The sequence below is a fragment of the Protopterus annectens genome, chromosome 16.part0 (assembly GCF_019279795.1).
Source record: "Protopterus annectens isolate FY-2018-M chromosome 16.part0, PAN1.0, whole genome shotgun sequence".
Classification (NCBI taxonomy): domain Eukaryota; kingdom Metazoa; phylum Chordata; order Ceratodontiformes; family Protopteridae; genus Protopterus; species Protopterus annectens.
Window position 1 is genome coordinate 203489229 of NC_056750.1, and position 21373 is coordinate 203510601.

Consider the following 21373-nt stretch of genomic DNA (forward strand, 5'->3'; position numbering starts at 1 on the left):
GTGGCGACCCCTAACCGGGAAAAGCCGAAAAGACAAACAACAACATTATACTATTGTATCTGGGTTGTGAATGAAAAAAGTCAGTAGTAGAATACAGGAAGCCAAAAAGACAAACAACATTATACTATTGTATCTGGGTTGTGAATGAAAAAAGTCAGTAGTAGAATACAGGCTATATGTATATACATATATGGTTTATAATCACAATTTCGAGTGAAGGTTCGGCGACCACGGGATGTTGAAGTATGGTTGGTTGAATCCCGTGTTGCTGAACCTTCATTTGTGTGAGTCCCGGCTCAGCGAATGCTGCACATATGAGATCTATCTTATAACTAGGGATTGCGGTACAGTGGGGATTGGGAAATTTCCCCTTTTCTCCACTGTAGTGAGATCTCAGAGTTGGAATATATAATTTGCAGGGGGTGTGGGGGGTGCAGGGGGGCTAGCCCCTCCCCTACAAAAATTGTCACGTCACATGATGTGCAGTGTTAGACTGCAGTCTTCGGATGTCGAGAAAGGTCGAATTCACAACAGGAAGTGTGTTTGCGACATTCTGACCTTCTCGGCATTCCGAGTTTAAATTCTTAGTCGATATTTAAGATAGGAATTTATTTTGACTGTCGAATATATGATAGTAAACCTACATTTTTATATATATATATATATATATATATATATATATATATATATATATATATATATGTGTGTGTGTGTGTGTGTGTGTGTGTGTGTGTGTGTGTATGTGTGTGTGTGTATATATAAATACAAACACATACACACACCCATATATATATATATATATATATATATACACACACACACACACACACACACACACATAGACACAGAAACACATGCTCACATATATTGCTGCACCTATTTTTTTTTTTTTTAATCTTTCGTTTCCCTTCTATGTATTGTGTGTTCTAGCATGCTTACTTCTGAATCACAAGGAAGATGGTTACATAGTGACTTAATGTTTAGTAAAATGGTAGCATGCAGTGACGCAAAATCTGGAAACTGAGATCATTATTTGTGCAACTTAACTCAAAAGCCAGGATTCACAGAGGTACACTATGCACAGGAGCAAAATGTGTGCCACATAGTGGTAATACGCCATAATGTAAACTACACATCAATAACCACATAGGCAGTGCTATACTCAGATGGGGTGAAGGAGGCATCTGCCTCAAGTACAAGCTGTACCACTAGGGTGTGATCAGCGGTGCTGAAGAACTGCCGATCAGGCATGAGTGCAGTATCATGACTCTTATAATAGCCCCGCCTGTTAGTAACTATAACAAGGAGGGTGTATAAATTCTTTGCTACAATTTAGTGGACTATTTTTTTTAGTCTTCACACTGGGGAGACCTTATTTTTTTTCGGTCCTCAACCTAGGACTTTAGGTTTAAAGGAACAGCAGTTTGGGTACTTCCCAGGGAGCCAATTGACCTACAACCTACAGCTCTACAAATGGGGATAAACTGCACATCTGACTAGCTAGCTGTGCTCTGATGTGGAACTAGGAAGAAAATCACCAGTCAATGACATTGGAAGAGAGTACCTTGATATATTTAAAGTGTCCTCTGTCTCTGGAAGGTCCCTCTATCTAGTATAGCAAGTTGATTCTGGAAGGTTCCTATAGCTAGTGTAGCAAATGCTCCACATTTCCTGATGTCTACTGATATATGAAGTCAGTGCATTCCTTCTGCTCTTGTTTGTTGGTGATACAGGTCAGCCTATGCTCATATAATATTACTGTGAACTGTAGCATAGTGTCTGTTTGATATGTCTGAAATGCTGTTTTAATGTGTTCTGTGTACACCATATAGTACAGTAAGCACTCAGTGGTGGTATGTTTAAAAACCTGTCTTGTTTGAACCACCTGGTGAAATAATGTTAAAAGCTAAGCTTGTAAACCACAGTAGCAGAGATGTTTACCTCCCACAGAGAGGGATTTTAATACCAAGAGTGAAAACTCCTGGGAACCCTGATCAGAAGAAGCTGTGGATCCAGTTGAAGAATAATATCTGTGTTCATATTCAAAGGAATACAAGGATTTTAACTGTGGATCTACTCAATAAATACAAGCATCCTAACTGTGGAACTACTGAATAAATACAGTTATCCTAACTGTGGATCTACTCAACAAATACAAGGATCCTAACTGTTGATCGAATCAGGGAGTACAAGGATCCTAACTGTGGATCTAGTCAAGGACTACAAGTATACAAACTGTGGATGTACTCAAGGAGTAGAAGGATACTAAATGTGGATCTATGCAAGGATTGCAAAGATCCTAACTGTGGATATACTCAAGTAGTACAAGGATACAAACTGTGGATGTACTCAGTGAGTAGAAGGATCCTAACTGTTGATCTACTCAAGGAATAATAGCAGTTTAACTGTGAATTTAATCCAGCAGTTCCATGAGTTAAACTGTGGATATAACTGGGGCATAAAAACCAGAGCTGAAATATCAGCTGTGAACTGTAAGAAAGCTTATGCTTCATGCAGAAATATTAAAAATGGAGTAAGCAGCCCTGAGCCGGACTGTAAGTAATATATGTATATATTAATAAGAATGTGTGCTTGTTTTCTGGAGTAATAATGACATTTGCTTTATGTTTCTCTGTAAAATAAGTTGCTCTGAACTTAAATAAACTGTCTCCAGCTTATTATCATTGTTGTCGTTATTAGCCACCTTTTGCCCATTTTTACATGGAGTTGCGGTCTCACACCTACATTAGTTGGTGCAACTAAATCACCTAGAGTCATTGTTTGATACCTGCTACATCACTATGGAATGGTCTGTCAGCTGCAGCTTGGTTACATGGTGGTAGGTGATTGTTGTGGTCTACTTCTTCCTACATCTACATTTGCATGTCATTATGCTTCCCATAAGCCATGCACCTTCATTTGCATAACATTTATACTCATTTGCATATGTCTATTCCCACAGTTTCCTCACTTCTCAGTAACGTTAACAGATACAATTAAACACTACATGCCTGTGCATGGCTGTTTCCTGCACTGCAGCTGTCTGTGTACTATACATATACAAGCTGACTATGAATATTGGCCAAAGTATCACAATACTAGAACAGACAGAGAAAATGAGGGATGACTCAAAAATATTTATAAGATAGGTGACTAAAAATCGGGGAAACAAATAATCATTGGTGATATTGTCGGTGTGGTGCAGGGGTCCTGGAACTCTTACAGAAATGTATGTTATCAGTTCTTAAGATTAGGAACTAAACTGAAGAGAAGGTGTTAAAAACTGAACAAAAAATAAACACAAAAATTATAACTTAAATGGTCATATGTTATGTGTAAATATGTACAAAATCTGTCATGTAAAATATGCATTTCACTCATAATGGATGTTTTGTTTTCTTCAATAAAAAGGAAAAAAAGTCAACGCTTTCATTTAGGTGTAGCAAACATATGAATATATAAGTACAACAAGTGACAGGTAAAATGAGGGGGAGGAATACAGTAACTGAAAATAACAGACAAAAATCATAAGCTCCCCTTTCTGCTGACACAGTTTCTTTCCATATATTTCTTATGTTTTATGGTTTCCTATTCATCATTGCTAAATAGCATACAGCACATCAAAATTATTATTATGCAATGAGCAGAGTCTGGGAAGCAAGAGATACCGTACTAGGATTATATTAGATCTAGCTGCTCTACGCCTGGAATGAAGTATGATACCCAGTTATTGGTATATCATCTGCTTGCTGTGTACATATAGGCACACTCACTAAATATACTACTAGCCTACTCAGATAATGATTCCTGATGCTAATAACACAACCAGAATGTATCTTTATAAAACGTGAAAACAGGCATTGCCATTAAGCACGGTCAGTTCTTCTAAGATGAAAAAACAGTTGATGTGACACCAAAGAATGGTAGGCAACTTTGTTCAGTTCTGGAAGTGTATGCTGTATCTATAAGAAAAAGGGCATTTTTCAATAACTTTATTTCAAAGATGAATAAAGAAAGCAAAGGTGTATATAATGTGACTTATATTACTTGTTACAGAGCCAACCATCAGTAAATTTGCTGACAAACCAGAAACAAATAAATTCCTGAGTCATTCGTCCTCTTTGCTGCCTCGTTCAGGTAGGATATAATGCTAAAGTTTGTAAAGGTACTGAATGCACATATTTGTCTCTGGTGCATTGTTTGAACACTTGCATGATAGATTATTTGTCACTCTGACCTATTATTTATTTTGTTTGTTTATTTATTTGTATTTGTTAACTGGGATACAGCATTGATCCATATATACCTTTTCCAGTTTCAAATTGGGAGTGTAAATTCTTGAAACACAAAGTAACATAATGACACAGTACATGTCAAAAAACAGAGCATTGGGCAGTATACACTATTTACAATATAGTCCAAGAGAAATAAATACTGACAAAAAATCCTTGAAGTGTAATATGTGTAATACCTATAAAATAATATAGTTATAACGGTGGTGTAATATTAGTCAAATATGGATAATAGTCCACATTGTTTAGGGTATTTGTTTAAGGAAAGTAATACATTTCAAGGCCTGCAATTTTATGGTTGAGGAAAAAAATGCGTCTATTCTGGGAATTAAGCGGAATATTAGCAACATTGCAGAGAAGACAAAGGGAAAGAGAATAAGAAAGAAAGATAGGGCTGAAGAAAAAGTTGTACAAATGCGCGATTTACAATTAGCAGCGCTAGTTATGGTTCAGAGGGTGTTAAAGTATATAGAAAAGGTATGGAATACACTTAAAAGCAGTGTCAGTATGTGGCCTTTTTCTACAGTGAAAGGGGGAGTATCTATAACTGTGTAGTCCTAGGTTGATTGCTCTACACACCTAGACTCATGAATACTTCTGATACATACATAGCTGCCAATACGTAGAATCGGCCAAATGTTAGCCAAGAGAGAAAGGTATTCCTGTGGTGGACTTTCTGTTTCACACATACAGATCAGCATGCCTCAAACTACAAATAACACCAATGTGCCAAAATATTATGGTATTTCAAACCAATAAATACTAGTAAAGCATTTCAGCATTTATAAATGGTTTCTATAAAACCTGCAGATTAAAGGAAATGTCAGACTGTTAGGCACATAATTCCTTTCCATTAATGGAAATGGTAATGCATTGCCCTCTGGAAGGATACTGACTGTGAATAAGTGAGAGACAGTGACCTTCTGTACATTTTGTCAAGGGATGGTGGGAACTGTGCACCGATTTAAAATGTTAGAGGCCACAGTACTATATGCATCTATGTTTATGTACTCCCAGACAGCTAGATAACTAGAATGCTGACATAATTAAGGGAATGGATTTATAATCATATTCAGCACAGACAGCCTAAAGTTGGGTGGGCCATATAAGAAAGACTGCCAGGTAGGATTGTGATGTCACAATGTTTTATAATGAAGGAAGTCCATGACAGCAAGAATGGAGCCCAGAAGATTGGATGTTCAGGTAAGGATGGGGAAGTCTGATAAAAACGGGGTGGGGAATAGAACAGCAAACTGTTCCTTGGGTATAGTGTCTGACCCCTTGACTATAAAAGTGAAATCCTATATATATGCCTCCTGTACCATTACTTGCATGCGTATATAGCTCCCTCTGCTTAAGGTAAATGTTTGGTGTCTTCACAAAGTGGGAGGAATCCTACATTAAGGGACAGAGGTACATTTTGTATTGGAGAAATGCATCCCTCTGTCCAGTGTATGCTAATAACAGAGCTGCTAAAGAACAGAGAGGTACTGCCACTGACTGAAGGGTAGACTGGAATCTGGGTCAGTGGTGGTGGTGAAGGAGTTAAGGAAAGAGTGATGTGGAAATGTCCAGTTGATTTTAAGCACATTTACTGGGGTGCAGAAGTGCTGTCCAGGGACACAGCCTGTGGTCTGAGCATGTGTCAGCAGAAGGAATGCTGGATTGACATTAGATGGCTAGTATCAGGCTCAGACACTGTTTTCTAGCAGAGCCTGATTGTGTGTATAAACAGTAGATATAACGTAATTCTGCTTTCTCACAGAGCACACCTCCCAGAACATATTGGAATCCAGAATTAAGGAGCTAATATGCATGATAGCAGGCCTTCTCATGCTGTTTGTAGGTGATGGTTAGGCTAATGACCCCAGGTAGCCTTTGTAATCCTAGCCATGCTTCCTAAAGGTGTGAATCAAACCTTGTATTTTATATCTGGAAGGAAACAACGTAACCATTATGCCAACCCCCAACCTCAAACAGCACTTAATGGGGCCCTTCTGTGAGTATGAACTCACAACTCTCCACACTTACAGTATGCAAAGCACTTCACCTATAGGTTGAGCTAAAGAAACAGTGAGTCTAAAGTAGTTAATCACTGTATAGTGGCCCATCGAAAGCAGTCTGCTTGTTTTTCCGTCTTGCTGTGTCTTAGCTTGTATGCGTGCTCTGAGGTATTTGCATTCTCTCTGCTTATCAGTTTTCAAGAACACTATTCTTTCACTGCAGGTATTCATGGGTAGTTATTAGGCTTGCAGATGAGTGTATCATTGAGCAGCCTATTCCAAATTCCCAGTTGCTCCCAAAGCACTGTCTGGTTAAGTGATTTGCTCAAGGTCACACAGCAGGCAGATGAGGGCTGAGGGAATCAAACCCTGTAACACAGGAAGTACAGCTCATAACCTTAATACCCTGTTAACATTTATGAGCTATCCTCCACAGACAGAAGTGCAGAACAAGTAGAACATATGGTTTTCCAAATATTGAGCCAAGCTTTACTACATCTTTAAGTAGCCAAAAGACCTGGATTATCCAGTGTTCTTTATTTTTAATTTTTTTTTGTAAGAGATGTGTGCCCAAAGGACCTCTTGTCCCTGATTTTCTGGCTGTCTCATTATTCACTATACCACATATGGGGGGGGGTCTATTCCCATTTAGGCTCCCCACCTAGAGAGGGTCATCTTGCTTGCTTGTTATCCTTATGACCTCTCACTTTGACCCTAGGTAACGTTAGATAAAGGATGTCTCTGTCACAAAGCAGGTCAGTCTGTTCACAACCAGGTCACTCCCTGTGATGATACCTCATGATGAGTGACCTTAGGGATTGCAGGTATGTTTTAAATCCTATCTCATTGTACCATGATACCATCTTAGGAACATCCCATTCCTTTGTGCACCAAACCTAATACAGCCATGTGGACATGGGCTTAGCATGGTGCATGCATGCATGCTGATACTGCCAGCCTCTGCTATGTAGCAGCATTACAGTGATGAATTATTCTACCCACTCTGACAAAAGAAACAAGCCCCACCACACTCAGCTTTCATCCCCTGCAAGTTGTACACATTAACTGAAATTATAATTTGTCCTGGGACACAAGCACTGTGACAGAATGCCTTATGACAGTGCTTATGTCAGTGCTGTTAACCAAGTGTGTATTGTCATGCTTTCACAAGTGCATACAGAAATGCCAGAAGATGATGACCAGTGACTGACCAGTGGTCTCTCATCATACTGTTGCAGATCAGCCCAATAGATGCAGCTGTTTTTTTTTTCTTTTTTTTTTTTGTGTGTATGTGTTTTTTTAATTGTATACATATTTTTGTTCTTTTTGTTAATGAGGTGAATCCACTAGGTGTGTCTTTTGAAGGGCATTCTGTAAGCACTGTCTGGTTAAGTAACTTTCTCAGAAACACAGAAGACAAACCGAGATGACAGGAATCAAATCCAGGACTGCAAGATGAAACTCATTAGCATCTCAGACATGCCCTTAATCTTCTGTGCTGAACTGCCAGATGCTATTTTTTTCATATCTTTATTCCATCCTTTCCTTGCTCCGGTGAAAGCAATTTGAGCCACCCTCAGAACATGGAGTGTATTAGACAATATATTCCATTGCCTTAACACCTTCTCTGTGAAGTAATATTTTTTCATATCTGATTTGAAATGTCACCTTTCTGCCTGCCACCCATGTTCCTTACTCAGCTTTCTGTCTCTCCAGTTCTACCACTGTACTCATTATTCTCAAACAATTCAGAATCCAAATATCATCTCCTCTGTCTCTTCTTTCTTCTACTGTGGCTATGCCAAACTTTTGTTAGTGTGTTGTCATTACTCAAGACTATCCTCACCCTTCACCAACAATCATCGCTTTTCTATTTTTTTGTTTTGTAACCACAACTCACATGTGCTTCTTTTCAGGAGTGCTCTTGAAACACTGTCTAGTTAAGTGAGCTGGTGTGAGCCCCAGACTAGATAAAAAAAGACTGATGCAATCAAACTAAAAACTGTAGGTTGAGAACTGCTGACAGTGTTGCATGTTTTCTGCAATTATGATTTCTCTTTTTGTTTGTAATGGCCTCCAAAACCACAGTATTGCAGATGTGGCCTTCCCAGTCTTTACACAATGGAAGAGCAACCTCGACATACTTATGATACTGTCCTTGTGTTGTGTACCTCTAGAATTGTATATGGTACCACAGCTGTGAATTTATCAGTGCTTTGTAGAATGGAAAATTATCTCAGCATCTCCAGGAACCATTCCACATTGTGTACCCTCAGAACTGTACTCAGAACCCCACCCTGGGATCCACTCCTCATGCTGTCTACCCTGAGAAATGCACCCAGAACCTCAGACATGGCCTTTTTACTACTCTGTACCATGGAAGGATGACAATGGTGTCACCAAAATTCACCTTTTTTTCAAAATCTACCTTTAGTACTTTGTACCCCACCATTGTTTTGGAAATGCATTATTCATTGATGTGGCTTAGGGGTGATTACCCCCAAATCCTTTGCCCAGGCTGTCTTTCTTAAAGTTTTCCCAAAACATATGAGCTAATCAGAGCAAATAACATCTACTGAAAAACTGACTATGAGGGTACTGCTTTCGTATAATTGTGAAAAAAAAATAGTCATATCACGTTTTCAATTAGTCACAGCATATTTACATCCATACAATAAAACTTCATGGTGAGCATCAGTGCATTTACATATCAAAGCACCATGATTTTTCATTCGTATTAAGAATGAAAACAAAGCTAGCTAGACTATGCAGACTGCAAAGGGCAAGTTCCTCATTATCAAAACAATGGCATTGCAAGATGACAGTGAGATGGAAATGCATTTGTAATTTGAAATAGGGAAGTTTAGTAGTATGTAACATTTCATTTCATTATTTGTTAACTGATCTATCTCTAAACCTCTTCAGCTATAGTCAAGGATAAATATAACATATGCGGACAATGTAATCAATCAACCAGCATGTTTTAGGGGAAAAAGCACAAACATCTAGAGACAGCATGCTGACTCCACACAGGCATTGACTAGAGGTCAGACCTAAACTCTGGACCCATAAAACAGAGATATTGGCTTAAGGTACAACTCAAGTTACTTATGAGAAATGATGCAATTTAGCTTCCAGTTCCTGAAATGCCAGTGACACGTCTTCCATTGCACGAGAAGGACCTCATCTGGTCCTTGAACATACTGCCCAGGAGGTTGTTGAGTTCTTCCTCCATTCGTTGTCTTCCATCTGTCTTGTCCCCACACATACACATGTTGTGCCTTACCATGTTACTTGTCACTCTTCTGTAAGTACAGAGTACAGTTTGGTAATTCTGCCTAATCTGCAGTGTTCTCAACTTCTCATTGCTTCCAGAAATCTGTCAGTTTTCCTGTTTTCCAGTGCTTCTTGCATGTATTTTTGTTTGTGCCTCACACCTGTTACTATCTCCTTCTCCAGGGGTGCTTTGATCTGTAACATCAATTGTATTGCCTTTTTTTCTTTTTGGCCTTATTGTGGCACCCTCAGAGATCTTTCTTCCCCCTTATGTATATATAAGAAGACACACACACACACACACACACACACACACACAAGTGCACACATAAAGAGTTGGCTAAACTTTTAAACATTTATTTATAATTTTAGTTACATAAGTAGATATCATCATAAACAATTTTTTCAGCCAGAATCCAGGCTAGAAACATGAATATAGAAACAAGAATAGAGCACTGCATACATAAGTAGTGTATTTATTCTCCGTATGTCTACATTTTCATCAAAGTTTGGCTTTGATGGCTACATCCAAAAGTTTTCATTTCTCAGTCTCACAAAACTATACTGTGTAGGACAGGTGAAATAGCTATGAAGGAAACTGGTAACTTACCAAGTAAGAAAATAATTTCGATATTGTTCTCATTTAACCAACATTTATAACTTAACAACAAAAAAAAAAAAAAAAAGAAAACTGCTCCCAGACTCTTGACATAAAGGGATTAAGCCCTGACTATGGCACATATGACCTATGATCAAATAACAGCACAGACAGTGGAGGGGCTAGCTGTGGAGGGTGGGAGTAGGTAGCCATCATCAACTCACCTCTCCTGAGGGGATGGAAGGGAAGCATTAGTAGCACAGATGTAAAACCTATAGCAAAGGGCCTAGTGATGCTCAGGTTGTGATTGGTACCCTGTTTTCCATGAGCTGACACATGCAGTAGTGACCATGTGTTAGTAGTGAGCAGAGGTGGGAGTTAGTTAAGAAGCCCACTAGACTTCATGACTGGCCAACTCTTTACCACAAACTTCTCATGTTTCATGGAGAGATTCTGCTGGTAAGCCCATCCCACAGAACAAGGGCATGGAATGCATTATCATGGAACTTATAAACAAAGACATTGGCAACCTTCAAACACTGGACCCCACCCAGTTTGGGTTTGTGAAGGGACGATCTTGTCTCCTGAATCTGATTGACTTCTTCGAATCAGTCTCCAGAGTTGTGGATGAGAGTAAGGAGGTCCACACAGCCTCTCTGGACCTCGCCAAGGCCTTTGATACCATTCCCCCACTCTGGAATCATAGATATACTTACTAAGCTGGACATAAATCCCTATGTCACTCATTGGATTGCCAACTGGCTTACTGACAGAACCTGGATTGTAAAAGTAGCCGACTCCAAATCCAGCTCCAGACAGGTGACAAGTGGAGTACCTCAGGGTTCAGTCCTGGGACCGCTCTTGTTTAGCATCTAATTCTCTGAAGTACAGGCCAACACTAAGGGACTCTGGCTAACAAAGTTCACAGATGACTGCAAACTGGGAGCCAGTATTGAATCCCCAAATGATGTGGATATTCTACAAAAGGGCCTTACAGAAACATATGCTTGGTGCTAGAGACATGGGTTCAAGCTTAATGCCAAGAAATGTATAGTAATCCCCTTTGGGAAAAAACATGTACCCATGAATTACCACATAGGTGGCAGCACACTAAACACCAAAAGTGCGATGAGAGACTTAGGGACACAGGTGGACAGTGGTCTCAACTTCGATAACCACATCACCACAATAGTCAGGAAATCCTTCTATGTGGCACACCTCATAACTAAGGGCTTTTCATCCAGAAAAAAGGAGGTCATTGTCCCACTGTATTCATCCCTTATTAGACCCATTATAGTGAAATACCTCACTAAAAGAATCACAGGCCTAAAGCAGATGCCCTATGCTGACTGTCTAAAAAAACTCCATCTATACTCTGTGTCATATCGTCTACTCAGAGGTGTTTTCTGCTTAACATACAAGGCCATGTCAAACCCTGAGCTGTTGGACATGCTCCACTTAAAGTAATCCCAGTCCCTCAGAGCCACATGCTCCAGGGATCTAAACCTTGTCATCACAATGAACAAAACATGCTGGAGGGATAGGTTCCTGACCCAGAGACTCTCCATACTCTGGAATAGACTGCCCATACATGTCAAGCAGAGTGCCTCCTTGGCCCTCTTCAAAAGGAACCTTGACAATTGGATGGGAGATAGGAAATTCACCTCGGGGATCACGTCAGTCGCTCTGCTAGACAGGGGTCCAGGGAAGTAAATATTGTGGGAAGAAATATCCTGGGCATTGTTATGGCTAGGCTTGTATAGGCCCTAGGGCCGATAGCCTAGTACCAACCTATGAATCTATAAGAAGGTTATAGTGGACCAGGCCTGGTCTTAGCCCTGATGTGGGTGTCATTAGTGACCTCTTTGAATAGGGAAAAATGGGAAACAAACTCATCCTGCCTGGGAATGTGCCTGGTGTACTCTTCTTGGGAAGGAGCTGGTGAGCTCCTGTGGGCTCAGTTAGGATATCTGTGAAGGACGAATGAATGGGTCAGTTGGATGACAACAGAGGAGGAGAGAAGAAGGACTCATTGGGTAAGTCAGGCAAACAGAGGGGAGTGAGATAAAAAAAGGAAAATTGACTTAAATTTGTGTGTGTCAAGAGTTTCTTACATTTCACTAAAGCCTAAAACATATCCTGTAGAAATAAGTGTATTTAGAGTCACGACAACTAGCACCCATCTGTGAGAATAGCTATACCATTGGTGAAGTGTTTAAAGGCTGCACCTATACCCTCAGGTATATGCCAAAGAATGTAGAGGTGGTATGGGACATCTATTGGTGGAATTCTGTGCACGACAGAAGGCACTAAAGCCCACAGATGGATGTCTTTTAGTGGCACTTAACATGATGATCCTATGAAACTTCCTTTTAGTGGACCTTCAGTTAAGATGGATTTGATCAACATCTCCAAAATAAAACAGAGTGAATCTTACCTGCTAGCTCCCAGAGGAAAACCCAGTAAAAGATAAAATTAGCAGTAACTATTAGAAATAAAATTGGAAGATAAAGGAGAGCAGAGAGTCCAGGGAAGACAGGAAAGTGAAAATTAAAACAAGAAAGATACAAAAAAGAAGCAGAATCTTCAGAGACACCCTTGCTAGTGTTTGAAATTCAAGAAACAAAGTGCTGGACCTAGGAGCTACAGCAGCAGAGAATAAGGGTGATGATTGCAATGTATGGCAACACTGATCAGAATGAATAAGGGTGATGATTGCAATGTATAACAACATTGATCAGAATGAATAAGGGTGATGATTGCAATGTATAACAACACTGATCAGAATGAATAAGGGTAATGATTGCAATGTATAACAACACTGATCAGAATGAATAAGGCTGATGATTGCAATGTATAACAACACTGATCAGAATGAATAAGGATAATGATTGCAATGTATAACAACACTGATCAGAATGAATAAGGGTGATGATTGCAATGTATAACAACACTGATCAGAATGAATAAGGGTGATGATTGCAATGTATAACAACACTGATCAGAATGAATAAGGGTGATGATTGCAATGTATAACAACACTGATCAGAATGAATAAGGGTGATGATTGCAATGTATAACAACACTGATCAGAATGAATAAGGGTGATGATTGCAATGTATAACAACACTGATCAGAATGAATAAGGGTGATGATTGCAATGTATAACAACACTGATCAGAATGAATAAGGGTGATGATTGCAATGTATAACAACACTGATCAGAATGAATGAGGGTGATGATTGCAATGTATAACAACACTGATCAGAATGAATGAGGGTGATGATTGCAATCTATAACAACACTGATCAGAATGAATGAGGGTGATGATTGCAATCTATAACAACACTGATCAGAATGAATGAGGGTGATGATTGCAATGTATAACAACACTGATCAGAATGAATGAGGGTGATGATTGCAATCTATAACAGCACTGATCAGAATGAATAAGGGTAATGATTGCAATGTATAACAACACTGATAAGAATGCAGGACAGGAAGGAGAGGAAGGAGTGACTATCTAATGATACTAATCTATTTCTTCAGTATGTTTACTATTGTGTCTCCTAACGTTGGATTGCATGCATCAAATAAACACCCGCAATGATAATTGCCCCAGTTAATCCTTGCTCCAGATATTGAATCTGTGGTTCTTTTAAATAACAACACAGAGATCACCATGTGTCCACAGTGGCAAGGAATGCCTTCTATGTTGCACATCTCATAAGTAAGGGCATTGCATCCAGAGTTAAGGATGCTATAACTCCCCTGTACTCATCCATTATTAGGCCACTAACAGAGTACAATGCTCTCTCTATATGTATCTCACCAGACACCTACAGCAACTAGTGAGACCTCAGAGGTTTCTCACCAAGAAAATTCAGGGCCTTCAACATATGACCTACATGGACAGACTGAAGGCTCTGTCACTGTATTCTATATCTTATAGGCTGCTGAGAGGCGACTTGTGCCTGGCCTACAGAGAAATCTTGGACCCTGCCCTAATGGAAAACTGCATATCCTCAAGTCAAATGGGACAAGATTCACTTGCTCTAGGGATCTTAACCTAGCCTGTGACATAACAGGACATGCTAGAGAGACAGATATGTCTCCCAGAGATTGCCACTCCTCTGGAACAAACTCCCAATTCATGTAAAACAGAGCTCCTCAATTACCCTATTTAAGCACAACTTAGATAACTGAATGGGAGACCATAAAGATAACTGAATGGGAGACCATAAATTTACCCCAGGGGTGTCACCTATGTCCCTCTTGGATAAGGGCAGTTGGTACTGATCATAGACTCATGCTGCAAATATAGACCATACAAATTGGTCAATAAAAGAACAAGGGTATAACATGGCTAGGCTTATAAAAGCCCTAGGGTCAGTAGCCTAGTAACCTCCTATAAACCTATAAACTGGCCATGGCGGAAGCCTTTATTGACAGTCTGCAGCAATGTCTGTGGTGCTTTCTTTTAATGATCAGTAGCCTTTTAAGATATATGTGTGCAATAGAAACAAACAAAGGTGTCAGTGCACTCTCTTATATACAAGTCCCTGAAGCCTCCTGCATTCACCCTGAAATTATGATGCTGCCAATTGGTGCTACAGCCATGAAACAGCACAAGAGCACTAACACCCCACATACACACCATCTTCCCCATCTGGTTCCTTCAGTATCCAGGCTCATTTGTCACTCATAGATAACTAGCATTGCACACTGGCTCAACCCCAGAACATGAGGCTGGGAATGACTTCTATATTAGGAATTACACAAAAAGATGACTATGATAGAAGCCATACCAGATCTAGAAGAAATGCTTGTGGTCATCACACAAAAAAGAGACTGATAATGCATTTCACAGCCTTATGATCTGCTGATCTCAGTGCACAATGGATGCAGGCAAGCCAATGAAAGACATCTGGAAACATAGCAGATGAGGAAGGGGTTTGTCCTAATATGAGACCGCAGTCTGCTGCTTGCCGATTACAGCATTGCATTATCAGCTTTGACAGAAGCAAGACATATGGGAAGAAAATAAGACATTCTTGACTCCCTTTAGGAAGATAGCAAGGCATGCTGGGTTCCTTATAGGGAGAACAGCAATACCTGCTGGATTCCTCATAGGGAAAACTGGAAGGCATGCTGAGTTTCTCATACAGGAAAACAGCAAGGTGTGCTGGGTTCCTTTTAGGGGAAAACAAGGGATACTGAACTTTCTTACAAAACAGAAAAGTATGCTAAATTCCCAGGGAAAGAGTGAGGCATGCTGGCCATTGCAGGAGAGTAGCATGGTATGCTGGATTACTTTAATTTAAGCTTCTTGCAGCAAACAAAAAAAATCAATAAAAGCATGCACTTGTGAAGACATATTACTGGTTCTGATGTCCACCGAAGGCTCTGGCAGTTCAGACATTATGGCAAATGATGCATGAGGACCAGTGGTCTTTCAGTAATGGGCTCAATATTTGTGGTGTGGCACAAAGGAATCATACAAAAGAAAACTTACAAGTCTTCAGTGAAACCAATTTAAAAATGTCCAAGTGATGTTCAGCCGTGCCGTACTACAGAGCAGTAGCTGTCAAGGATGAAAAATGGAGGCTGAAGCTAGGCAAAATGGAAGTGATGGCATCAAATCTCTGCACTGGTCAGTTCAGCAAAAGGCAGAGGAAAACAAGAATAGGATCACTCCTGAAGAAGGTGGAAGTGACAACAATAGGTTAAAGTTCAACAGAGATTAAGGGTTATACAGCAATAGGCTGGGACTTCAGCATGGTATGGGGCAAATGACTGAAACAGAGCTCAGAAAGGCAATGCTACAACTTAGACACATTGGAGATGTACTTAAAGGAGTAAAGTGAATTTGATGCATGTCAGAGCAAACAGAATGGAAAGGAAAGGGTAAAAATAGTGCTCGAGTGCAAAGGGGTACAAAAAACAAAAAAGCCTAGGAAAAGTTGTCTGTGACGACAAGTACTTCCACTCAGTTTTGACACAGCTGACGTAAAATGTGAGACCAAATGTAAGTGGCAAAATCAGTGGTGAAAATTGGGCAATTTACATAAAAAGCTAATCCAGTTTAGAGAGAGATGTGAACCGCAGAACAATTAAAAAAGAAGTTTGTTCTGAGTCCACTAATACAAGGAGAAAAAAAACTATCTTGGGTCCCAGGCAATTAAAAGAGGGATAACAAGCCTAATGCGTTAATAAAGAAAGTTGGAGCCATGTCTGGTTACACAGAAAGTGAAGGACAGTTGGTTTACAAAGGATACCCAGACTGTACAGAGATGTAGGTCACCCTACACAAACTTCTGAGAGATAGTGATCCTAGTTCAGGAAGAGAAAACTGTCTTGAGTTTTTCATTTAGTAAGATGAGGATAAAGGTGACCAAGGTGGTTACCAAGGGAAAGGGGTGGATGCATATTATAGTGCATGCAGTAATCAATGACCTGTCAGAGGAGGCAACTGTGGTGGTAGCAAGAAGGAGGTGGCAGAGAGATGCCAGAACAGACACTTGTAGATAACATTCTCACAAGTGTGTCCTATGAAGCGACTTAACATGTTGAGAAAAGAAAGTATTATCATTTTTGGCCATACCAGTGGACAAAGAAAAAAGATGGCCTGAGCCTGGAGAGAAGAAGGTGGATACCTGTCTGAGAAGGTATTTATTTTATTTATTTTTTTTATTTTGATGTTTGTTGACCAGGAATGTCTGACTGAGCCAAGGCCCATTTTCAGTGGAAGCTCAGAGGGAAAAAGCCCCTTACAGTAATTAATATTACATGACGGTTAAAATACATAGCTTATATACAGTTAGAAGATAGATTATTTCACAGAGTAATCAACGGATAGTTTAAGATGATCATCAATTATTACTCCTAGTAGCTTGGTGTAATTTTCCTCACAAGTGGTGTTGTTGCTCAAAAATTAATAGTAAAGGAAGGTTTTAGGTGAGAAAGGGATTATGGTAGGAATAGGAGGAGTTTAGTCTTTTTGGGGTTGATTATGAGTTGATTGTTAGTTAGCCAGTTTTCGACAGAGTGAAAGGGGTTTTGTGTTTTTGTGCGTATGTCAGAGAAATTATCAGAGGTGGAGATGATAGTTGATTCATAGGCGTATTGTATAAGAGAAGAGTTCGGGCATGAAGTAATAAGATTGTTAGTAAAGATGTTAAAAAGTAGTAGCCCTAGCATGGACTCTTGGGGTACACCTGTGTTAACAGGGAGAAAGGGGGAGTAGGAGTTAGAGCCATTTGACAGATTGTTGTCTGTTGGTAACGTAGCTTGAGAACCATTTTAGGGTAGAGTTACAGACATTAAGATCAGACATTTTAGTGAGGAGTTTGGTGTGCAAGATGGTGTCGAAGGCTTTGGAAAGATCAAGAAATAGGCAGGAGACTAGTTTGTTGTCATCTCTGGGTTGAGCAATGTTTTGGGTGAAGGAAATTAGGGCAGTGGTTGTGCTGTGATTTTGGCGGAAACCATGTTGTGTTGCTGTAAGTAAGTTTTCTTGGATAAGGTAGTCCAGAAGTTGTTTGTGAATGCATTTTCAAGTAGTTTTTAGAGGAGAGACAGGATAGCTATAAGACGATAATTGGATAGGTCAGTGGAATGGCCTCCCTTGTGGATGGGTATAGTATGGAATTGTTTCCAAATTGAGGGAACAGTAGATGCTAGGACAGACTGATTGATTAGGATGGACAAATGGTATGCAATAATGCTGGCGGCAAGCTTTAGGAAGTGTGGTGGCAAGTTGTCGGCAGTGGGAGAGCATGGTTACATTTTAATGAGAGTTTTTATATAGGCTGTGGGCACAGGTTGGGGAGATAAGGTGGTGGTTTGGGTTGAGGTTGTGGGGTACAGGAGAGGTTGGTGATGTTATTGTTAAGAGTTATCTTATTGATAGAGTCAATGAAGTGGGAGTTCAGAATAGTAGCAGTTTCCCAAGGAGAGTTGTTTGGGCAAGGGTTGGGTGAGCTAGGGCTTCCAGGATGTAGACTGCTCCAAAATGTTTTGGGATTATTTGTGAAGTGTTGTTAGGGGGTTTTGTAAAAGTTTTTTTATCTGTTATTACCTGTTTTTTAGTTAGGTTTCTGAGGTTTGTTTAGTTCTGTAGGTATAGCTGGGATTTAGATTTTAACCAGTTTTTTCCAAGCATTATCTCTTTTGATTATTAGTGCATGGGTGGATTTAGTTAGCCATGGTGTGTAGTGAGATTTTATTCTGATTTTCCTTAAGGGTCCAAGGGAGTTAAGAATTCCAAGGAATACATAATTGAATGTAATTGTTCCTTCATCAAGGGGTAGTTATAGAAGGAATGACTAGTTTATTTTGGCGAGTCTGTCATTAAACATTATGGGCTCAAAGTTAGAGTGAGTACAGCAGTGTTTGTATCTGTGAGATTTAATGTTTTGTAGAGAAAATCTTTGAACACAGATGGGAGAATGGTCACTTATAGAGTTAGGTAGTGTTGTTGGATTGTGGTACAGGTTGGCATTGGAAACCAGGATCCAGTCTATGAAAGAACTGGAGTTAGTTGGTTTATTAAAATGGGTTGGGGTTGTAATAAGTTGTGTGAAGCCATATAGATTGATAGAATTGTTGGGGCTATCTGAGGTGAGGGTTTGCCAATTGATGTTGATGTCACCTAGTATTATGGTTTCATTTGATATGGAGTTTGTTATCCAGGTGATAATATTTTCAAGTATGGGAATGCTGCTGCCTGGGGGGTATAAATAGCTGCAGTTGTGAGTTTTGTGTGGTTGTTAAGTTTGCAGGTGACCATTAAGAGTTCAGTAGGGTGAAATCTGGGGCGTAGGTGGTTAGAAAGGACATGTTGAGTTGGTCTGAGTACAATAATAGCTACTATGTTAACAACAAGGTAGATAACTCTTAGAACGTTATCAAAACAGGTGACATTAACAAGGAAGGTTAAAACTGTAAAGTTACATAAGATGTTCATTTTTGTGACATTAACAAGAAAGATTAAGATATTAAAGAAACGTAAGATAAATAGAAATTGAAACCTTATTAGTCTGATTTTGATGAACTTCTATGCCCTTGCTTTAATAAAACACCTTACACTGATAGATCTAATTACTCTGTCATCCTCTTAGTGTCTGGCACATTATTTTTTACCTTTTTCACTTCACATTTTATCATCTACGTTTGTATGTATTTGTAAATAATGTATACATTTTAGATGCCTTTGCAATTTACCTCTCTTTTTATATCATTATTTTATCACATTTTTGTTTCACTCCTGAACTATTTTTGCTAGTTATGTCAATAATATTCCTATATATGTATTTATATGTTATACTTCTGTTAGTTGTACTTGTATTTTTGTTCTTATGCCTCTAGCCCCTGATTGTGGATGAAAAATGTCTGACAGACCAGAATAGGCTAAGTAACAATGTTACAGGGATCACAGTACACTGAGAAAAAAAAAAGAAAAACACGGGTATCCACTTTCAGTTTTAAAAGTTATCGAGTAACTCAGCTGTCTGTGAAACAGTATGCAACTATTAATTGTATCAGGTTCTTCCTGCTGGCTGGTATGATTATCTCATCTTTCTGTTCTTTTGCAAAATCTGAGTACAGTACAAATTTAGTATCTCGGCCTTTTTCCTGTTAGCCTCTGTCCAGTCTCCCCTAAACCTCAACGTGCCTCCTATGTTTTCGCTGCTGTTTGTTTTACATATATACATTTATATAGCCTGCCCAGTACGTGCAGTTCCACAAGTAGATGTCATTCAGCCACCCTTCCCTGTTTTACCCTCTTCCCTCTGAACCACTAACATCATGTGCCATTGAAACCCTTTGGTCATTCAGCTTCCACTATATCTTCAGACAACACATTCCATGCTGCTACTACTCTTTCAGTGAAAAAGAACTTCCCATATTGGATTTTAGCCTAGTTTGCTCAGTTTTCTTTATTACTTTGACTGCCTGTGTATCCTGTCTCAGTTCCTCCAGGGAATGCTAACTTAGTTCTGTAAGTCTTTTCTTATATATCCTTGTGTCTCCCCTTAATTGTTTCACTAACTTCCTCCATACCCTTTCAACAGACTTAGTTTCCTTTCTCCTCTAAGGTATACATAAACGAACACTTAATTCCATATATGGCTTCATTCTGACTCTGTGTAATGGCATTTCCCCAAATTCACGTATCCACAAATGCTGCCCTGATACTCTGTTCTGCACTTGTGAGCTTTGATGTCACTATGATACTCATGTGTGCTCAATTCTGTTTTTAAGAGTCATTCATCCCAGCTGGCAGTGTGCCTAAGGGCTCTTGGTCCAAAATGACATTGTCTTGCCTCATTATTTTATTGAAATGTATCTGATATCTTTTCTGTCATTGTGAAAGTTATATCAGATAATGTTAAGGTTAATTCCATTTATTAATGCTGTCCCAGCTTAGTGTTATCCACAAATATGCTCATTCATTGTATATACAAGGACAAGAGTAAGCCCTGGTACTGACCACTGTGGCAGCCGACAGATCATCACTCCTTTCCAAGATTACCTCCACTATTCTTTGTTCCTTACCATCTAACTAACCCTGCACCCATTTTATCATTCCCTCCGGTTTCCTGCTAACTCTCAATAGAATCCTATGTGATACTTTAGCAAATGCCTTACTGAGGTTTTGGTAGAGCACATTCTCTAGAGTTCTTCTACCCTGATTACTGATCCAGAGTAACAAAATAAGGACATACCTTTTACACATCAATGTTAGCTGACGTCCAACATTTTTTATTCTTCCAGGAAACCAGTCAGTAGTCTGTTTAGAGTCTTCTCTATTACTTTTATCACCACTACAGTCAGGCTTACTGAGTTATAGTTACCAGGATCCTCTCTGTTGCCACCTATTTTGCAGAAACAGCAGACCACTATTAGTCTAATCCAGTCTCATGGCACTACCGTGTCACCGGAGCCATGGCAAATAGTCTAGCCAATCACTGCAGGATTTTTTTTTTTTTTTTTTGCATTTTACTGTCTTTCTGGTCACTGATCTACCCAACACTATCAAAACTCTACCCTGTATCTGACTCAGTCACTTCCCTTCCAGCATGACATCATATGATACCAGAACAGGAGGTTAGAGTCAGAAGTTGCAAGCCATCCTCCTGCTGGGGAGTTAGGGAATTTCTGCTCATTTTCTATCCCCTTATCCTTGGTGGCCAAACAC